Here is a 22,199-nt window from a genome sequence, read left to right on the forward strand (position 1 = left end):
TACATATCATGTGGAATAATGACAGAGCAAAAAAACTCAACCCAAAATGATGGAATAGTGATCAGAAATTCAAGTTTCTGCCCTAGTGACTTTTTATCCTTGAGGCTTAATTTCCTCATCTGAAAAATGAAAGTTACATTTTATGGTCTCTGAAATCCCTTCAACTCTCATATCCTGCTCTATTCTGTGTTTGTTTACTGTTGGTAAAGCTGCTGGGCTGTATTAATTTATGAGAAATTCCTAGAGGGTTTAAAGCATTTATAGCCCTAGGGTCTATGAATTGAGTACAGCAGTGCCCAAAGAGGACCAAGGCAAGATGGTGGGATTTATGATGCCCGCAGAGGCTTTGGGAATTCCTGAAGACAAATGCATAAAGCTGTTCTGTGCTGGATGTCTCAGTGTCATCATTCACAGTCAGTTGCTCGTGGGCACATATGCTAGAGAGTTTGGTTTCAGGCCTAGCATATGGCAGCTTTGGAATAAAGTGTGGATTCTTGTTAAGACCCTTGGCTCATGTGTCTTCCCAGTTCTAGCAAAAGACAGAAGAGAGAGTAGAATTAGGGGACTATTCTAGGTAAGGGTATCACATGAATAAAGTCTGCTTTTCGCCACCCTCTGAGAGGGCTGACATTTAGCACTCAGAATCATGCATCACTTCCTATTCTTTTTATCTGTCATTGTATCTTTCTTGTTCCTTATTGCTTTGTGACCTTTCTTCTTCCCTTCTTTCCTCCCTCCCTCCCCTCCTTCCCTTTTTGTTAACCTGCGACCCCAAAATGAAGAGAGATTTTTCTATGAGGCAAGTTCTCTTTCCTGGAGAACTTGGGGGGAAAAGTGAGGCCATAGGCAATGCATTTTCTCTGTAGGCAGCTCAGAGACTTCTCTCTGCTGAGGAATGGCCCCTCCTGGGGGACATGGTCCAGCTAAAGAAGGAGACAAGGTCATTTTGCTTTACAGAGCCCAAGTCTTCTGAGTTTTGCATTTATGTGAATTTCTTCATGTAGAAATTCAATTCAGAAGAGCCATTACAGTCTTTTTTAGTTCAGGTTTGTCCAAATTGTTCTCTGAGGTGAACTGGGTTATTGGAGATATCTCAAGGTTGCTGAGGCAGATGGGTGGGTCTCTCAGTCTCCCAACTCCACTGTAGCTAATGTGGCATGTTACTTAAGACAGTGGATAGCATGGGCTTGCCGGGTATGATCCCGATTATTAGCTATGAGACCTAAAGCAAGTTAATTCAGCTCTGTGTGCCTCAGTTACTCATCTGAAAAACAGAAATAATAATAATGATGCTTACCTCATATGGATGTGTGAGAATTCAAAGAGTGAGTACATTTCAAGTACTTAGAGTGACATGACTTAGAATGGGAGGAGAGGATGGAATGAATTGCAAGAGTAGCATTGAAATATATACACCACCATGTGTAAAAGAGATAGCGATATATATATATATATGTTTACAGCTGATCCATGTTGTTGTATAAGAGAAACTAACATGACCTTGTAAAGCAATTCTATTCTAATTTAAAAAAATAAAGTGCTTAGAATGGTGGGAGACCTGAGGTGCTGCGAAGTCTTCTCTGTTATCATTAGTAGTGTCCACATCATAATCATGACTGAAATTCTAAGCACTGCTTCATCTGATAAGAGGGTTTAGCTGTTAAGAAAATACTTTGCACACAGTACTCTGGTATTTTTCTAATTTTATCCAAAGCAAAACCACCTTGTTATGCAGTTGGCTAAACTCTGCTTGAACATGCCTGGTGATAAAGAGCTATTTCCCTTACTTGTAAGACCTCCTGCTTTGTTGGTAATAAGCCCTTGTTAATGAGCTAAAGTCTATTTCCTTGTACCTTCAACTGACTAGCCCTTTTCCTCTCTTGAGTCATGCTGAATGAGTCTCCTTTACTTCTATATAAGCCCTCTTCCATGGGCTCAAAAGTTAATTGTACGTGGTTGATGAGATTTGTCTCCTTGCTTATATACTTCCAATGGGAGCAAGATCACTGCTTCCTGAGGCAGTTTTCCTGATTGTTGGTCTATGCTGATGATGAGAACTGGCTTTTCCTTGTATTTGCACCAGTGGTTGCAAGTCTCCTTGTGCAAATGAGCTTGAAGATAATAAAAATGATAATATAAAGCTTAAATAATAAGCTTTCTCTTCTCTCCCCAAGGACAGTTGTTCTTTCAACTATTGTTATGTGAAGAATCTCTCCAGGATTCATCATTTGGCCTGTCCAAATTAAGTTGTGTAATGGCCATTTCTCTGGTTTATTCCCAAGCCTGCATTCTTAGAGCCCTTAAGAATTTTGGATAAAATTTAGATGAAAACTCTAATTAGAAAACATTACTGCACCTCAGTGTTTATAGCAGCACTATTTACAATAGCCAAACATGGAAGCATCCTAAAAGTCCATCTACAGATGAATGGATAAAGATATATATATATATATTATACACAAGGGGCTTCCCAGCTGACTTAGTGGTAAAGAATCCACCTGCCAATGAAGGAGACGCAGGAGACACAGGTTCCATCCCCGGGTTGGGACGATCCCCTGGAGGAGGAAATGGCAACCCACTCCAGTATCCTTGCCTGCATAATCCCATGGACAGAGGAGCCTGGCGGGCTGTGGTCCATGAGGTCACAAGAGTCGGACACGACTGAGCAACTGAGCACACATGCATGCACATTTATACACAATGGAATACTGAAGTGAAATAAAGTGAGAGGCACTCAGTTGTGCCCAGCTCTTTGTGACCCCATGAGCTATAGACTATCAGATTCCTCTGTTCATGGGATTTCCCAGGCTAGCATACTGGAATGGGCTATCATTTCCTCCTCCTGGGGATCTTCCCAATCCAGGGATGGAACCCTGCAATCCAGGCAGATTCTTTGCTGTCTGAGCCACCTGCAATACAGGAGGTGTAGAGACATGGGTTCGATCCTGGGTTAGAAAGATCCCCTGGAAGAGGACATGGCAACCCACTTCAGTATTCTTGCCTGGAGAATCCCATAGATAGAGTTACCATAGAGTCACAAAGAGTTGGACACGACTGAAGGGATTTCTTAGCACACAGACAAGTGTAGCTCTATTGCTTTGCCAGGCAGAGGGTCACAGCAGGCTCATGCCATCAAAATGATGTGTCCTCACTTGGGGAAGATAGAAGTTTTATATTAAATATCCAAAATGATCAAGGCATGGACATTCTTCTTACGGGTGGTGGTGAGGTAAGTAGGAGTCTGTATCATCAACCTTCAGGGTCAGCTGATCTGGGGTCTACATGCTTGTGGGCAGCATACCATCATTAATCATTAACTTCTTCCACCCAGAGGGGATTTCAGTCTCTGCAAAATAGTTCAAAGATATTGTGTGTATCCATTGATGGGGAAACAGGCCCTTGCCCTAAGGCTGCCCTTGACTGTTTTCCCCTGGTCTCCCATCCCCTCCCTTCCTATCTACCCATTGGAACTCAGGGAAGGTCAAGGAGGCTAAATGAAGGCTATTTCCTATTATTGAAGATGTGGAGGACACAGAGAGGCCTTGTGCCCAGAGCCCCTGGACTCTGCACAGCATCGAACACCAAAGTCTCTGCCCAAGGCTGCCGCTTCTCCAGACACTGTTCGCACTGCAGGGTGTGTGCTCCCACCTCAGAGTGGCAAAGCACCTGGAGCTCCTTGTCCTCACCATCATTTCCCCTGGGCACTGAAGCAGTGATGCTGTGTCCCTGCATCTCAGGGCTAAGAGTGAACAGTCTCTCTTTCTCCAGGGCTGGCACAAGTCCATGGGGTTGGTGACTGAATAACCGCAAAGGCCATTTCTTCCCGTCCCTGCACCACCCCCGAAGGCATACGAAAAAATATTTTCCTAGTTTTGTTCATGGGAGGGTTGCTTCTTGTTGTCCCACTCATATATATCCAGTTTGAGCTCAAGGTGGGATTCCCCCCACCCCAATACCTGAAACAAGCTTTCTAGGCTCATCACTATCGCACTTCCTTATCTTCAGTTGAACCAGGAATTAGTTTACAGAATCAGAGTGAAGTTGCTCAGTCATGTCCGACTCTTTACGATCCCATGGACTGTAGCCTATCAAGCTCCTCCATCCATAGGTTTTTCCAGGAGAGAATACTGGAGTGGGTTGCCATTTCCTTCTCCAGGAGATCTTCCTGATCCACGGATTTATCCCAGGTCTCTTGCATTGTAGGCAGATGCTTTACCATCTGAGCCGCCAGGGAAATCAGAATCAATTGATGGTGCAAATACAGATATTGGGTCCAACCTGTGGTAGTGACAGCAAAGGTTCAACAAGAGAACTTGAGTGGGCATGAACGGAGGGGGGTTAATGAGGGGGAGCGGGTTGGCCTAAGAAGAGTTTATATAAACATACCTGACAAGCTGCAAACTGTCAGGATTATAGTGTGTGTGTGTGTGTGTGTGTGTGTGTGTGTATGTGCTCAGTATACTCTCCTGGAATACATGGCTGGAATATAATGTGAAAGTGATTGCTCTGGGGGATGTTTAAAATAATAGGGTTTAAATTAGAATGCTTGACGAGAAAGGCTATTTTCTAACAGTGATTTACTCTTAATACAAACACACACACAAAAATCAATACTATTTACATAGTGCAATGCCATTCAGATTGCTATATTTAGTTAGCATTTACAGTTTACTGGGGCTGACAGTAACTGTGTATTTGTCCATAATGGTCAAGCTGTAACCAGACAGTTTGCAAACATAATTAAAGCCTTTGTTTTATCATTTATTATTTTCAACTGCATCAATATTCTATAACTGGATCAAGAGCTGGTTCTAGACTTCAGCTCTTTTAAAGCAAGATTTAAAAATCATGACTTAAAGTTTTTTCATTCTGAACACAACTATTTTTATATGTGAGATCTTTCTTCAAACCCATTTATTTATTTGTATTTTAATAAAGAAATATTTATTTAATATTTAACATGTGCAGGGCAATGATACTAACTGCAATCAGTTCATTTCAGTCACTCAGTCATGTCCAACTCTTTGCGACCCCATGAATTGCAGCATGCTAAGCCTCCTGTCCATCATCAACTCCCAGAGTACACTCAAACTCACGTCCATCGAGTTGGTGATGCCATCCAGCCATCTCATCCTCTGTTGTCCCCTTCTCCTTCTGCCCTCAATCCCTCCCAGTATCAGGGTCTTTTCCAATGAGTCAACTCTTCGCATGAGGTGGCCAAAGTATTGGAGTTTCAGCTTTAGCATCATTCCTTCCAAAGAACACCCAGGACAGATCTCTTTTAGAATGGACTGGTTGGCTCTCCTTGCAGTGCAAGGGACTCTCAAGAGTCTTCTCCAACACCACAGTTCAGAAGCATCAATTCTTTGGCGCTCAGCTTTCTTCACAGTCCAACTCTCACATCCATACATGACCACTAGAAAAACCATAGCCTTGACTAGACAGACCTTTGTTGGCAAAGTAACGTCTCTGCTTTTGAATATGCTATCTAGGTTGATCATAACTTTTCTTCCAAGGAGTAAGTGTCTTTTAATTTCATGGCTGCAATCATCTGAAGTGATTTTGGAGCCCCCCAAAATATAGTCTGACATTGTTTCCACTGTTTCCCCATCTATTTCCCATGAAGTGATGGGACCAGAGGCCATGATCTTCGTTTTCTGAATGTTGAGCTTTAAGCCAACTTTTTCACTCTCCTCTTTCACTTTCTTCAAGAGGCTTTTTAGTTTCTCTTCACTTTCTGCCATAAGGGTGGTGTCATCTGCATATCCGAGGTTATTGATATTTTTCCCAGCAATCTTGATTCCAGCTTGTGCTTCTTCCAGTCCAACATTTCTTATGATGTACTCTGCATATAAGTTAAATAAACAGGGTGACAATATACAGCGTTGACATACTCCTTTTCCTATTTGGAACCAGTCTGTTGTTCCATGTCCAGTTCTAACTGTTGCTTCCTGACCTGCATATAGGTTTTTCAAGAGGCAGGTCAGGTGGTCTGGTATTTCCATGTTTCAGAATTTCCCACAGTTGATTGTGATCCACACAGTCAAAGGCTTTGGCATAGTCAATAAAGCAGAAATAAATGTTTTTCTGGAACTCTCTTGCTTTTTCCATGATCCAGCGGATGTTGGCAATTTGATCTCTGGTTCCTCTGCCTTTTCTAAAACCAGCTTGAACATCTGGAAGTTCACGGTTCATGTATTGCTGAAGCCTGGCTTGGAGAATTTTGAGCGTTACTTTACTAGCGTGTGAGATGAGTGCAATTGTGCAGTATTTTGAGCATCCTTTGGCATTGCCTTTCTTTGGGATTGGAATGAAAACTGACCTTTTCCAGTCCTGTGGCCACTGCTGAGTTTTACAAATTTGCTGGCATAGTGAGTGCAGCACTTTCACAGCATCATCTTTCAGAATTTGAAATAGCTCAACTGGAATTCCATCACCTCCACTAGCTTTGTTCGTAGTGATGCTTTCTAAGGCCCACTTGACTTCGCATTCCAGGATGTCTGGCTCCATTGTGATTATCTGGGTCATGAAGATCTTTTTTTGTACAGTTCTTCTGTGTATTCTTACCACCTATTCTTAATATCTTCTGCTTCTCTTAGGTCCATACCATTTCTGTCCTTTATCGAGCCCATCTTTGCATGAAATGTTCTGTTGGTATCTCTAATTTTCTTGAAGAGATCTCTAGTCTTTCCCATTCTGTTGTTTTCCTCTATTTCTTTGCACTGATCACTGAGGAAGGCTTTCTTATCTCTCCTTCCTATTCTTTGGAACTCTGCATTCAGATGCTTATATCTTTCCTTTTCTCCTTTGCTTCTCACCTCTCTTCTTTTCATAGCTATTTCTAAGGCCTCCTCAGACAGCCATTTTGCTTTTTTGCATTTATTTTCCATGGGGATGGTCTTGATCCCTGTCTCCTGTACAATGTCACAAACCTCAGTCCATAGTTCATCAGGTACTCTATCAGATCTAGTCCCTTAAATCTATTTCTCACTTCCACTGTATAATCATAAGGCATTTGATTTAGGTCATACCTGAATGGTCTAGTGGTTTTCCCTACTTACTTCAATTTCAGTCTGAATTTGGCAATAAGGAGTTCATGATCTGAGCCACAGTCAGCTCCTGGGCTTGTTTTTGCTGACTGTATAGAGTTTCTCCATGTTTGGCTGCAAAGAATATAATCAATCTGATTTTGGTGTTGACCATCTGGTGATGTCCATTTGTAGAGTCTTCTCTTGTGTTGTTGGAAGAGGGTGTTTGCTATGACCAGTGTGTTCTCTTGGCAAAACTCTATTAGCCTTTGCCCTGCTTCATTCTGTATTCCAAGGCCAAATTTGCCTGATACTCCAGGTGTTTCTTGACTTCCTACTTTTGCATTCCAGTTCCCTATAATGAAAAGGACATCTTTTTGGGTGTTAGTTCTAAAAGGTCTTGTAGGTCTTCATAGAACCATTCAACTTCAGCTTCTTCAGCATTACTGGTTGGGGCATAGATGTGGATTACTGTGATATTGAATGGTTTGCTTTGGAAACGAATAGAAATCATTCTGTCGTTTTTGAGATTGCATCCAAGTACTGCATTTTGGACTCTTTTGTTGACCATGATGGCTACTCCATTTCTTCTGAGGGATTCCTGCCCGCAGTAGTAGATATAATGGCCATCTGAGGTAAATTCACTGATTCCAGTCCATTTTAATTCGCTGATTCCTAGAATGTTGATGTTCAGTCTTGCCATCTCCTGTTTGACCACTTCCAATTTGCCTTGATTCATGGACCTAACATTCCAGGTTCCTATGCAATATTGCTCTTTACAGCATTGGGCCTTGCTTCTATCACCAGTCACATCCACAACTGGGTATTGAGCATTGGTGGTTCAGTGGTAGAATTCTCACCTGCCACGCGGGAGGCCCGGGTTTGATTCCTTGCCAATGCTAACTGCAGTAGGGAATGTAAAAATTGAAAAAGATATCATCCTTGCTCTCAAAGAATATGCTGACTGACAAATAAAGGTGAAGTTTACTTTGTGCTTTAATCCCAGATAGAGTTTAATTGGTATTAGGATGGTGGCACAGAAGTAGATCAGTTCAGTTCAGTTGCTCAATCCTGTCTGACTCTTCGAGACCCCATGGACTACAGCACGCCAGGCTTCCTTGTCCATCACCAACTCCCAGAGCTTTCTCAAACTCATGTCCATCCAGTCAGTGATGCCATCCAACCATCTCATCTTCTGTCATCCCCTTTTTCCTCTGCCTTAAATCTTTCCCAGCATCAGGGTCTTTTCTAGTGAGTCAATTCTTTGCATCAGGTGGCCAAGGTATTGGAGTTTCAGCATCAGTCCTTTCAATGAATATTCAGGATTGATAGCAGATAAAATGGGAACAAATAGGAGGGAGTCATAACCTTTTAACCGGGGTATCAGGAAGACTTCAATAGGAGGTTTCTTTCAGAAGAAAAATCTCAAGGAAGTGTTTAGGAATAAAGTAAGAAATTTGCCAAGACCTGAAAAACAGAAAATAGCAAGTATTTTGGTACTAATGATGAATGTGGTGCTTGGGAAGAACTTGGACTAACCAGATTCTGTTTTTTCTTGATTTCATAAGGCATTGTTGTTGTTCAGTTGCTAAGTCATGTCCAATTCTTTTTGACACCATGGACTGTAGCACACCAGGCTTCCCTGCCTTTCACTCTTTCCCAGAGTTTGCTCAAACTCAGATCCATCAAGTCAGTGCTGCCATCCAACCAACTCATCCTCTGTCACTCCCTTCTCCTCCTACCTTCAGTCTTTCCCAGCATCAGGGTCTTTTCCAGTGAGTCAGTTCTTCGCATTAGGTGGCCAAAGTAATGCAGGTTCAGCTTCACCATCAGTCCTTCGAATGAATATTCAGGGTTGATTTTCTTTAGGATTGATTGGTTTGATTGAGGTTTGATCTCCTTGCAGTCCAAGGGACTCTCAAGAGTCTTATTATACATAAAATAAATATATAAAAGCAAGGAAGAAACTGCACAGTCCTCAGATCTGCAAAAGGTTACATGCTCAGAGCTGGTCTTCCCAACATTTTCCATTACTTGTTTCATAATCCTTTTGCCCTCTGTAAGCATCTCAAGTCATCATAACTCCTTGTGTTCTTTCTTCAAAGCTTTGTTCAGGAAGGTCTGTACTATTTGCTGTTCTGTCTATATTGGGTTATTGTACTTTTCCATTAACATTTTTTTTTTTGCACTTTTAAATGTATTTTTTAATTTGAGAATAATTGCTGGCAAAGAGTCAGAAACGACTGAGTGACTGAACAACAACAAAATTGTTTTACAGGCTTCCCTGGTGGCTCAGCTGGCAAAGAATCCACCTGCAATGAAGGTGACACAGGTTCAATCCCTGGGTAGGGAAGATTCCCTGGAGGAGGAAATGGCAACCCACTCCAATATTTATGCTGGGAAAAATTTCATGGGCAGAGGAAGCCTGGTAGGCTACAGTCCATAGGGTCACAAAGTTGGTTATGACTTAGTGACTGAGCACAAGCAGGAAAAAAATTTTGCTTATGCACCTAGCCAACCCTTTCAGGGCTATTGTGAGAATTAAACAAAAGGAAAACCTGTTATGAGTTCTGAAATCTACTTAAACATATACTACATCATCATTATGTTTATTAATATATTTTAGAAACTCTTTTCTACTCTCCTGTCCCAGATTGTCATGTAGTCATTAAATACAAGCTCACTCTCCTGTGTTATTCAAACATAAAAATAGGTTGCTAGGGATGAAGAAAAATAAAATTATTTTGGAGTTTTCTGCTCTTTTGTATTACTCTCTTAAGTATATCTTTCTAATAACATGGCTAATTAAGAAATAATTTTCAAGTCTTGAAATTTAACATTAAAAGGAAAAAACAATATCTTAAAGATTTTGGACTTCACATCTGGATCTGTCCGGAAAATATTTTGAGAGAATAAGTTTAGAAAGAGTTTGAACTTGGTTCTCTGATTCCCAAGTCACAAGTAAATGGAAGTCATAGGAGTCACAAGAAATTGTTCCTGGGACCTTGGGTAAAAATTGAGGTTCTGAACCTTGGAACACATTATTGACTCTTTCCATGATGAAACTTAGGTCTCCTGGGGAATCTGCAAGATTGGCTAGACCCAAAATGTAATGGACTCTTTGATGAGGAAATGGTTGAAAGAGCTTTATTGAAGTTATATACAGCAGGATGTGTGCTTGCTAAGTCACTTCAGTCATGTCCAATTCTTTGCTACCCTATGGACTTAGCCTAATAGGCTACTCTGTCCATGGGATACTCCAGACAAAAACACTGGAGTGGGTTGCCATGCCCTCCTCCAGGGGATCTTCCTGACCCAGGAACTGAACCCGTGTCTATTATGTCTCCTGCATTGGTAGGCAGTTTCTTTACCACTAGCACCACCTGGGAAGTTCATACTCTATGGTATCCATGTCATTGCTTCTCCTTTATGTTGCTAACACATCACTTTAGTAAGTTCAAAATATCTAACAACACAACATAGTGATGAGATGGATCAGTCTCTTAGATCTATATCCCTGGCTGTAGGAAAGGAAGTCCCTTCCTTTTCTTATCAGAATCCAGTCCAACTACCTATAGACGCATAGTTCTATAATTTTAGGAATCTCACAGTTTATTCACTACTTTTATAGCAGTGGAAACCAAACAAGCTCACAGAGAATAAAGTATTTAAATAATGAAATTGGTTTTAGCAAACAGAAGTATCAAAATTAACTTGGTTCTTCAAAGTGGCTGCTCTGAGAAACAGGTACTTACATCAGTCATGGCAACTTGGATGAACTGTACTCAAATTGGAAATAGGAAATCATAAAAATAAATAAGGTCATAAAAAAAATCAGGAACATTATCAGAATCTTTCCCCACATCTGTAAAATAAATAATTCTAGAAGCTTCTCTGTAGATCCAAAATTCTAGAATGTTTCAAATATCTCAGCCTCAGTAACTTTTTATTTGTACTTTCACTTTTGTGGCTCAGCTGGTAAAGAATCTGCCTGCCATGCAGGAGACCTGGGTTTGATCCCTGGGTTGGGAAGATCCTCTGGAGAAGGGAAAGGCTACCCACTCCAGTATTCTGGCCTGGAAAGAGTCGGACACGACTGAGCAATTTTCACTTTCACTTTATATTCCAACAGATATTTATTCAGCACTTACTAATGTTTCAGGCATTAATCCTGCTGTTGATATTTACTTGTCTGTGCCACTAAATGGTGAGCTCTTCAGCCATGTCCAACTGTTTTTGTGACCCTACGGACTGTAGCTTGCCAGGCTCCTCTGTCCATAGGATTCTTCAGGCAAGAATACTGGAGTAAGTTGCCATTTCTTCCTCTAGGAGATCTTCCTGATCCAGGGATCAAATCAGCATATCTTATGTCTCCAGCATTGTCATAGAAGGACATAAAAGCACTTCAAAGGTATTATTAAGTGAAATATGGATCTTTAGTAAGTATATGATCCTTATCAAACATTTTTGGTTTTTAGGAGTCTTCAGGGGGCTTTTCCCTTGCCCATGTGCTGAGTGCAGCTATTCCATCTATGATTCTGAAAAAAAAAACAAAAAAAAAAAACAACCCACAAAGATGTTAAAATAGGGTTAGAAATTAGGAATGGTGTGAGTTAAATATTCATAGCCAATATTTTCATTATCCTTATAAGAAAATGCCCTTGAAGAAGCAAATTCAGAACCTCCCCTACATTGTGGTATTTTTTAAATCTTGTTATCAGTGTGATGCAGATAAAGCTCAGAGCAGTGGTGCACAAAGGTTCATTCAAGCAGCCAGGGCATTGGAATGCTGCATTCGGGAGGAACAATGAGCAGACTGAGGCTCTATCAGCCTTCCCCCAGATAGCTGGTTTAAAATAGAACATTGCAGTTAGCACAATATTTTGGCATAAAATATGTCTATAAAGTATCATCATCAGTGACCTCACTTCGATTCTTCTTGTACAGTTGAAGATTTTAGACATAAATTTCAATTAATGCAGGTTAACATCCTGTACAATGGACAAAGTGGAGTAGTGGATAAGTAGATGTGGAAAAGATGCCTCAAATACTAATAGCCAAGGGTCTCAATTTGTCATCACGCAAGTCCAACTCCTGTCCTGTAAAAGGAATACCAGATATGGGGATGAGAGCAAGGCTTAGGGGGTCTGTCAAAAAACATGTCTGCCTAGTGCCTGTCCTTTGGTGTTAAAGCAACTGAAATTAATGGTTTTACACTGTGGTAGGTTGAGTTCTCTGAAAGCAGCTTCTGAGGTGTATCAAATGTTTAGTATGTGTTCACTGTGACAAGAAGAAGGAGAAAGGGGGGTTGGGCAGGGGGATGTGACCCCAAGATCCAGGTCCAGCAGAACTTTGGCCAGTCCCCAGGACACTCTAGAGAAAATATTGCCTATCAGAAGGCTCTCCACTGAGCTGAAATGGCCAGGCTCTTAAACCACATCTTGCTCATTTATTTGATATGGAAGAGCATGGTTCCAATTCTCAGAAGACACATGAAGCTCTGGATAGATTTCTTGCAAAAAGATGGGGAAACAGTGGAAACCGTGGTAGACTTTATTTGTAGGGGCTCCAAAATCACTGCAGATGGTGACTGCAGCCATGAAATTAAAAGACACTTACTCCTTGAAAAGCTATGACCAACCTAGACAGCATATTAAAAAGCAGAGATATTACTTTGCCAGCAAAGGTCTGTCTAGTCAAAGCTATGGTTTTTCCAGTAGTCATGTATGGATGTGAGAGCTGGACCGTAAAGAAAGCTGAGTGTTAAAGTTTGATGCTTTTGAACTGTGGTGTTGGAGAAGACTCTTGAGAGTCCCTTGGACTGCAAGGAGATCCAACCAGTCCATCCTAAAGGAAATCAGTCCTGAATGTTCATTGGAAGACTGATGCTGAAGCTGAAACTCCAATACTTTGGCCACCTGATGAGAAGAACTGACTCATTGGAAAACACCCTGATGCTGGGAAAGATTGAAGGCAGGAGGAGACAGAGGATGACAGAGGATAAGATGATTGGATGGCATCACTGAATGGATATGAGTTTGAGCAAGCTCTGGGAGTTGGTGATAGACAAGGAAGCCTGGTGTGCTGCAGTCTGTGGGGTCGCAAAGAGTTGGGCATGACTGAGTGACTGAACTGAACTGAGATTTCTTATGATAAATTGAGAAGTCAGTGGAATCCTTCGCTATAGCACAGGGAACTCAACCTGGTGCTCTGTGATGACCAAGAGAGGTGGAATGGGCGAGGGCATGGGAGGGAAGCTCAAGAGGGTGGGAACATATGCATATTTACGGCTGATTCATGCTGTTTGTATGGCAGAAACCAACACAACATCATAAAGCAATTATCCTCCAATTAAAAATACATTTAAAGAAAAGAAATGGTAAGTGCTTCAGTGAAGGAGGATCTGGGCAGTCCATCTCTGTTTGCCGCCAACTCCAACTGACTGGGACAGAAGGCAAATGTAGCCTAGGAACAGGAGATCCAGGTAACATATCAGGAGAACCAGATAATCACTCTAGTTAGTGGAATCCCGGGAAATTCTGGAGACTATTTGGAGAAAGAACAAGGCAAGTGATGGGGATATCCTGGGGTTCAGGCCATGACTATTTAGAAACAGTATAGAAACATTTCAACTTTCTACCAACTGGAATGCATGAATCAGTGCATATCAGCTTAATATTTGCCCCAAATGGAGGTGAGGGCTGAGGAGCCTACAAGGAACAGGTAAAGAAGGGTTCATGTTGTCATCTGAGACCTTACATTTCACATCAGATTCAGGCTGAATCAGAACTGCCTACTCTTTCCACCATGAATGGAGCTGCTGTTGAACAAAGAATTTACCAAGGCTTTGAGGATGGGGACCATGGTCACCAAGAAGTATTCACTAAGATAGGCGTAAAATAGACTTGAACAAGCAGTGCTTCTGAGCTTATGGTTCATTTTATTCTTTGCATAAACATGTCTTCATCTGAACTGTGTTCTCCTTTAAACCATTGCCTGCCCATCTCATGATTTCACTCATCTTGGCCAGAAGTATCCCTCAAGTCTGCAACATCAAAGCCTCTTTGTCCCTTTTATGCCCTCATTTATAAAGCTCATGTCAAGGCTCATTCATTTTCCATGACAAGGTGCATCATTAATAGATTCATGGTGCTCATTGCCCTTAGTCTGTTGTCTGAGAACTGCTCAAGTGCCCGTAAGCTCCTCTGGTTGCTGAATTGCAACTTGCTCATCAGTCACTTTTGGCACTATTTAGCTGCTCTGTTCACTTGCCAAGAAGTGTCTGAGGCCTTCATTTCCTCTCCTGCCAGGTAGAAGGGTCCACTCAGCAGTCCTGGGAAATCTCATATCTACAGAGCAAGATGGAAGGTAATGCAGAAGGTGACATTGGGGAAGGCAGAAAAGAGCACAAGGGTGCCATCAACAATTCTGTCCTCATGTGGAGGGGAAAATCTTCTAAAAGCATTATATAGAGAAAAGAATCAAAAGGATTATTTGGCCCAAACATCCCAGTTTATAGATGAGGATACCCAGAAAGGTCCTTGGCGGTTCCTAGATCACTCAGTATACTTGTGACACTTGACGAAGTAGCTTTGTCCATCTTGCAATCTGAAGGGCAGTGAGGGGTGGAAAGGCCACTCAGGGAATGCAAAGGGGAGAAATCAGAGAACAGATGAGACCAGAATGGAGGAAAGAAAAGAGAAATAAGAAAGGACAGAGAAAGAGGATGGGTGGGACTTCCCTGGTGGTCCAGTGGCTAAAATTCTGCACTTTCAGTGCAAGGGGCATGTTCCCACATGGTGCACCATCAAAAGAAAAAAAAAAATGGGAAAGAAAATAGAAGAAAGCTGTAATTAAATTTAAGAAACTAAGTTGTACTTTAGATCTTGAAGAATTAAAAAAAAAAGATTCATTTTCTTTACCTCTTGGCTGTGAAGGCTGTAAGGATGAAGAAAGATGAATGGTTTTTATTGATTCAGAATTGTAGAACTGGAAAGAAACTGAGGGGTAAGGAGTTTGAGGCCCCAACATAGAGAAAGAGATTGACCAGGTTTGCATAGGGAGTTCAGCACACTGCACTTATTGTGAATGGGGGGCCTTGCCCCAGGGTCTGATTAAACATAAGTGTCCCTTGTTCCACTTTCTGTAGACATATGGCATGGCAATCAAGAACACAAGCTAAAATAAGAGGGATGGGGCAGGTTCCAAGTCTGTACCTTTTGATAAGTGTCTCTGATCCCCCATTTTGCGTATCACTCACATCTTTGGATTTAGCATCCTAGAGATGTTCTGACATTTAAAGGTGCAAGTCCAAATTCAATGAACACATGGGGAGGAGTACCAGGACTTTATTTAAAAAGTAAAATGAAGAAAAAACTACCATCATTCAGTATCCAAGGGGAACTAATTCCAGGACCACTCATAACAAAACCTCTGGATGCTCAAGTCCTTTATATAATACTGTGTATATTTGCATATAACCTACACACATCTTCTGTGTACTTTAAATCATCTTTAAATTAACTGTAATACCTAGTGCAATGCAAGTGATGTGCAAATATGTGGCAAATTCAAATTTTCCTTCTGGGAATTTTCTAGAAATTTTATTTCAAATATTTTTGATCTACTGCTGGTTGAATCCACAAACGTGGAACTCAGGGATATGGAGATGCCAAAGCATTTATGTTTTCACATTGATTAAACTTTCCTTTTCCTTCTTCATTGCAGTCATACTCAAACAATGGAGGTGAAATCCTAAATGGTAATGTCTGCTTTTCTTGATTGTGACTTTATACACTTTATTTTCATGTAAGGCTTTGGAATTGTGATGTTGGAGAAGACTCTTGAGAGTCCCTTGGACTGCAAGAAGATCAAACTAGTCAATTCTGAAGGGAATCACCCCTGAATATTCATTGGAAGGACTGATGCTGAAGCTGAAGCTCCAGTACTTTGGCCACCTGATGCAGAGATGACTCATTGGAAAAGACCCTGATGCTGGGAAAGATTGAAGGCAGGAGGAGAAGGGGGTGGCAAAGGATGAGATGGTTAGATAGCAGCGACTCAATGGCCATAAATTTGTGTAAGCTCCAGGAGTGGAGGACAGAGGAGCCTGGTGTGCTGCAGTCTATGGGTTCGCAAAGAGTTGGACACGACTCAGTGACTGAACAACAAATTTTCATGTAAACTTGGAGATGGATTGCAACCAAAGCCAGCACTGTTCATCACTGACAGTTAGAGGAGAAACATGGGCTCAGGGATGGGGGCTGTCCTATACCAGTGTGCCCCTGGAGGGTGCCACAGGAGCATGCAATGCTCAAACCTGAGTTTTACTGCAGTGATCCTGGCACAGTGCAGAACATTGATTTCAGAAGGATGGGGAGGGTGGGGCTGGAGGCTGGCTGGAAGCTCTGCAGACAAGAGATTTCTGTGATCTTATAGCCAGACGATGTACAAGGCTGTGCTCCTTCTGCGGGGGCTGCCCTGAGAGGTGTGGGCTTGCACACATATCCAGGATTTTTCTGCAATTCTTCTCTCTTTTAGACATTGATTAAATGCTGCTCTGTGAAGTGTGATTGCTGTAGACCCACAGGAATCATGATTAGAATTTCTTCAATGTTGAGAATGAGGCCCAGGTCACCCTTTTTTTGAAGAAGTAAGAGAGTTACAAACATCAGACCTTATTTAAATGTTTATCTTGAAATATTTAAGTCTTTTTTTTTTTCAAGTAAACTTTCTGCAAATGCAAAAGTACAAAGAGAGAAAATAGCTCACAACATTGTTAAAAATCTAGGCCAGAGTATATTAGGGGGGCAAAGAATCTGCCTGCCAAGCCAGAGATGTGGGCTCTATCCCTTGGTTGGGAAGATCCCCTGGAGAAGGAAATAGCAACCCACTCCAGTATTCTTGCCTGGGAAATCCTACAGACAGAGAAGACTGGTGGGCTGGAGTTCACGGGGTTGCAAAGAGGTCCACATGACTTGGTAAGTAAACAACAACAAATACAAGTTTAAGATAAAATAGTGAATGTTCTTCAACCTTGCTGGTCTCTCATCGAGACTGTGTGAGTAATTTGAACAGCCCCTTATGGAAGGAATAAAGGCCTCAGAGAAGTTGAGATTCAGGTCGAGACTAAAGGACCCTCTTGGCTCCAATCCCTGGCCTGTTCCGCTACCTTCACCCCCGTCATGGGTGGGTGAAAGGCTTGGATCATGGTGTCTGGAAGCAACTGTTTCTAACTAGTTAGCTGACCTCTCACTGGGGCTTGGCTCACAGGATAGGGAGTAGAATGCGCAATTCTTTAATTGGATGAACCTCGACTTTAAAAATGTTCTATCTGCTAAATTTCAACCTAATGATAAATGTGAGTTATTTGGTTCTGACTACCTGGCTGACTGCGTACGACATTCCTTCTGCTCTTAACAGTTCTCTAATGACTCATCTATAAAACAGATCTAATTAATATTTTACCTTGCTAAAGCTTCACTTTCATGCATTGGAGAAGGAAATGGCAACCCACTCCAGTGTTCTTGCCTGGAGAGTCCCAGGGAGGGTGGAGCCTGGTGGGGTCGCACAGAGTCGGACACGACTGAAGCGACTTAGTAGCGGCAGCAGCAGCAGTTAGAGAATGAAGGTCTACCTCTTCTTTACAGGATGGCTTAGCCACTTACACTCTCTGAACCTCAGTTTCTTCATCCACCAAAGTGGAATAATTCTCTCTCTTTCAAATGATTGTCACATGTTTTAAATGATAGAAGAGCATCTAAGACACAATAGGTGCTCAATAAATGTCAGCTGGAGTTGAAGGGCCAGAAAAGAGGAAGAGGAGAATGAGAGAGAAAAAAAAAAGAAATGCGAACCCAGTCTTCATCTTTTCCTTATATAACATCTTTAGCATTATATAATTTGCAATTTGCATGCAAAACATCCCACCTAAGGGCATCATAGAAGCCTTGGAAAATCCAATATTATGCAGACAGCCTGAGATTCTGGCTGCTAAACCAGGCTTAAAAACTAATTTTCCCTCTTTAAGGAAGTGACATTTGTGCATTCAACACAGCAGCAATAAATTTAGGCTTTCTCACCACCCCCTGCTTTCCAGAGGTTATTATTTTTATCAATAGCAAAGCTATTTCTTTTTGAGTATTTGGAGCAGTTTTTGAATCTCCCCTTTCGTCCACACTGTAGTTATCAGCAGAGTAAACAACTCGTTAGGAAAAAAAAAAAAAAAGCCAAACAAGACCTAAAACCATTTTTAATGCTAGAAATGTGATTAGAGCATTTAATTACACTCTGGAAAGTGTGCTTCCATTAATAGTTGGGGGTACATTCTATGTCAATTAAAAAAGGATTAGCAGTGAAGGCTTGAAAATTTGCCTGAATTTCAAGGCCGTTTTTATTTGTGGGCTATGCCAGGGGAAGTGGTCAGAGGGCACAAAAGCAGTGCTGCTTCTCCTTAGGAATTTTCCAGATATTTGGACATCCTCTTCATCCTCACAGGTGAGGCACTGCTGGTCTCCTTGGCAAGTATAAGAGACTGAGCTCTGAGACTCAGGTCTGCATTTAAAAGGATGGAGAGGGACACTATTAGGTAGAAAGGGCAACTGACAGAGTGACCTGGACTCTACTCCTTCCTTCAGGGGCTGATGCTCTATTTCCTTTTCCTCTCACTTCTCTAAGACCCTAGGGGCAGAATGTTTCCCTTTAAATCTCTGAAACCAACATGGGTGAGAAATTTCTTCCTCTCTCATGGCCTGTTTCACACACAGAGAGGTTATTTTCATTGGCTGTTGATTTGATATGAAATGTGATTTTGAAGTGAGGAAGACAGTGTGGTCAAAAACCCCTCAAGGAACTTGAGTCCTAGAGACAGTGGTGTTGATGAGACCAGAGCATAAATACTGCCCAGGTCCAGGGTAACACTGAAGATCATGAGAAGCGAGGGAACTCTTATCCTCTAGTCCAAGGATGCAAGGGTCTGACTTGAAAAGGAAGAGAAAACCGTACATTCAGAAATCAGGTAGGTATTAGAATGGACAGATGAAAAGAGTCGACGGAGGGGACCAAGAATATTCCCTTTTTCAATAAATATGGATTAAATGCCTACTGTGTAACCAGGCACTATTCCTCATAGAACTTAGAAAGAACTCATTTTTATTGGCCCTGAGTTAATGACACTGTGGACTTCCCTGGTGGCTCAGACGTTAAAGTGTCTGCCTTCAATGCAGAAGACCTGGGTTCAATCCCTGGGACAGGAAGATCTCCTGGAGAAGGAAATGGCAACCCACTGCAGTATTCTTGCCTGGAAAATCCCATGGATGGAGGAGCCTGGTAGGCGACAGTCCATGGGGTCACAAAAGGTTGGACACAACTGAGTGACTTCACTTTCACTTTCACTTTAATGACACTGGAAGCATATTAAAATAAGGGCAAATGACTGAGTTCTTACCATTTGCAAAAACATTGCCATGTTTAACTCATTAGACCTTCATGAGAAGCAAGCAAGGTAGGTTTTATTACTCATATTTTGAAAATAATGGAATTGAGATCCCTCAAGTGTTTTTGGAAGGAAAGCTATGACAAACCTAGACACACTGTGTATTAAAAAGTAGAGACATCACTTTGCCGATAAAGGTCTGTATAGCCAAAGCTATGGTTCTTCCAGTAGCCATGTATGGATATGAGAGTTGGATCATAAAAAAGGCTGAGCACTGAAGAATTGATGCTTTTGAATTGTGTTGCTGGAGAAGACTCTGTAGAGCCCCTTGGACAGCAAGGGGATCAAACCAATCAATCTTAAAGGAAATCATCCCTGAATATTCATTGGAAGGACTGTGCTGAAGCTGAAGCTCCAAAACTTTGGCCACCTGATGTAAGGAACTGACTCATTGGAAAAGACCCTGATGCTGAGAATGATTGAAGGCAGGAAGAGAAGGGGATGACAGAGGATGAGATGGTTCGACAGCATCACTGACCCAAGAGACATGAGTTTGAGCAAGCTCCCGAAAATGGAGAAGACAGGGAAGCCTGGTGTGCTGCAATCCATGGGGTCACAAGGAGTTAGACACAACCGATCAACCAAACAATAACAACAATCACTGAGGTTTGCCTTCCCTGGTGGTTCAGACAGTAAAGAATCTGCCTGCAATGCAGGATACCCAGGTTTTATCCCTGGGTTGGGAAGATCCCCTGGAGAAGACAATGGCTACCCACTCCAGTATCCTTGCCTGGAGAATTCCATGGACAGAGGAGCCTAGAGGGAGTCACAAAGAGTAGGACACAACTGAGTGATTAACACTTTCACTTTCACTTACCACTTAGGCTGGGAGCCCCTGAAATCCAGAAAAGCAAAGAAGAATCAAGAACTCATAGTCTCCTTTGAGAGAAGATACGGATCAAAAAGTCCCCATAGTACGTCTGCTCCTCACAGCTGCTTCCTCACAGCACTTGCTAGTCTAAGCAAGTGCTTTCTTAGGAGCTCAGCCTGGGGGTGGGGCTGCTTCCAGGCCAGGGAGAGATTTGTTTGGTGTTGGTGCTGTTGGGCCTATTAAACCAAAGCTGCAAACTCATGAAGTTGAAGTGTGAACATGCTCCCGTTCTTGGCGGTGCCACGGTTTCAGGAGGATGGCAGGCAGCCCCTGCTATTCTTGGCTGTGGAGAGTTTCTAGTACATGACATCTCCCGGGGAACATCGTGTTCTAGCACGTTGTAAATGAAGGCAAGAGCGCCCTTAACAGCACCCAGAACTCAAATAACTTTGTCTTTTGTGCATAATTGGAGCCTTGGAGGAGAGAGATGGAGAGAGCCAAGGCTCCCTCCCTCTCCCAGAGTACCTGCGAGGGAAGGATATCCGGAGTGATGATCATTTGCAAAGGTTATTAAATGCTCTTTTCCCTCTGTTCATCTCTGGAAATCTCTCAGTGGCTGTGTCTCATCAGCAGGTCCTGAGTTTCTCTTTTTCTCTGATTCCTTCTGTGACCTTCTTATGTTCTATATCTTTCTGGGGCTACCTTTTGGTCTCTCTTCCTCTTGCCCACCTGTTTCTATACATGTCTTTGTCTCTGTATACCTGTCTGTATCTCTCAGAGTCTCTGATTCTCCCACTCACTGACTCTGTCTCCATCTCTCTGTTTCTCTCTGCCTCTCTGTGGTCCCCTCTCTGCCTCTCTTCCCATGGTCATCCCCCTCTTCTCTCCCTTTTCTTTTTCCTTCCCTCCCTTTCCTTCCCTTCCTTTTCTCCCACATTTTACTCTTTTCCTAGTTACCCCAGGATTCCTGGGAAAAATCGCACAGCTGTTACCCAGGTCCTAAGAAATTGAGAAGAAGCAGTATTGCCCCACTAAACACTTGTAGCTCAGGACTATGGACATCCCATGGATTTCTTTCCTTGCCTCCTATCACATCCCCAATGTTTAGCTTACATCGTATCTGTGTGTTTGCTCCACAGCACCCTAGACCAGCAGAGCTGAAAGGACCTTCAGATATATAGAACACTGATCTTCATTCCTCACATGAAGAAACTGAGGACAACAGAAGGAACTTATGCAAGAGAACACAGCTTACGTATCTCAGAGTCAAGATTGAAATCAATATTTCTCAACATCAGTTTGAAGTTCAAAGAAATATTTGATTTATCAAACTATCATCAGTTGTCCAAACATATTTAATGAAACACGCCATCTTCAGTTTTGTTGTTTTGTTTAGTCACTAAGTCATATTCAACTCTTTACCACCCCATGGACTACAGCATGTCAGGGTTCCCTATCCTCCACTATCTCACTGAGTTTGCTCAGATTCATGTACATTGAGTCAGTGATTTTATCTAACCATCTCATCCTCTGCCACCCTCTTCTCCTCTTGCCCACAATCTTCCCAGCATCAGAGTCTTTTCCAAAGAGTCGGCTCTTTGCATCAGGTGGCCAAAGTATTGGAGCTTCAGTGTTAACTATCTGCAATATATTAAATTCCAGAATAGTGGAGGCGATGTAGCTCATGATGTGTGCTCTTGAAAACCTACAACCAACATGAGGAAGTTATGTGTCAGAGTGTTAAGGAACATACAAATCGTACTTGTTTTCCCCTCCTGAATTGATATCCTAATGAGCAATGAGGCAATAAGGCATGGGAAAGCCGGAGATCGAATGATTAGTTTTATTACTGGTTCTATGAAGACCT

General features: G+C 42.1%; 1 long non-coding RNA gene across 1 annotated transcript in view; it reads left to right on the forward strand.

Moving 5' to 3' along the window:
- LOC113894529 overlaps positions 1–21,709 on the forward strand; it is a 32,856-nt gene extending 11,147 nt beyond the window's left edge. The window contains exon 2 of the long non-coding RNA XR_003511611.1: positions 21,472–21,709. This is a non-coding gene — a long non-coding RNA (uncharacterized LOC113894529). The remainder of the gene's footprint in view (positions 1–21,471) is intronic.
- Positions 21,710–22,199: the final 490 nt, after the last annotated feature.

Source organism: Bos indicus x Bos taurus, chromosome 6 (assembly GCF_003369695.1).
Source record: "Bos indicus x Bos taurus breed Angus x Brahman F1 hybrid chromosome 6, Bos_hybrid_MaternalHap_v2.0, whole genome shotgun sequence".
Classification (NCBI taxonomy): domain Eukaryota; kingdom Metazoa; phylum Chordata; class Mammalia; order Artiodactyla; family Bovidae; genus Bos; species Bos indicus x Bos taurus.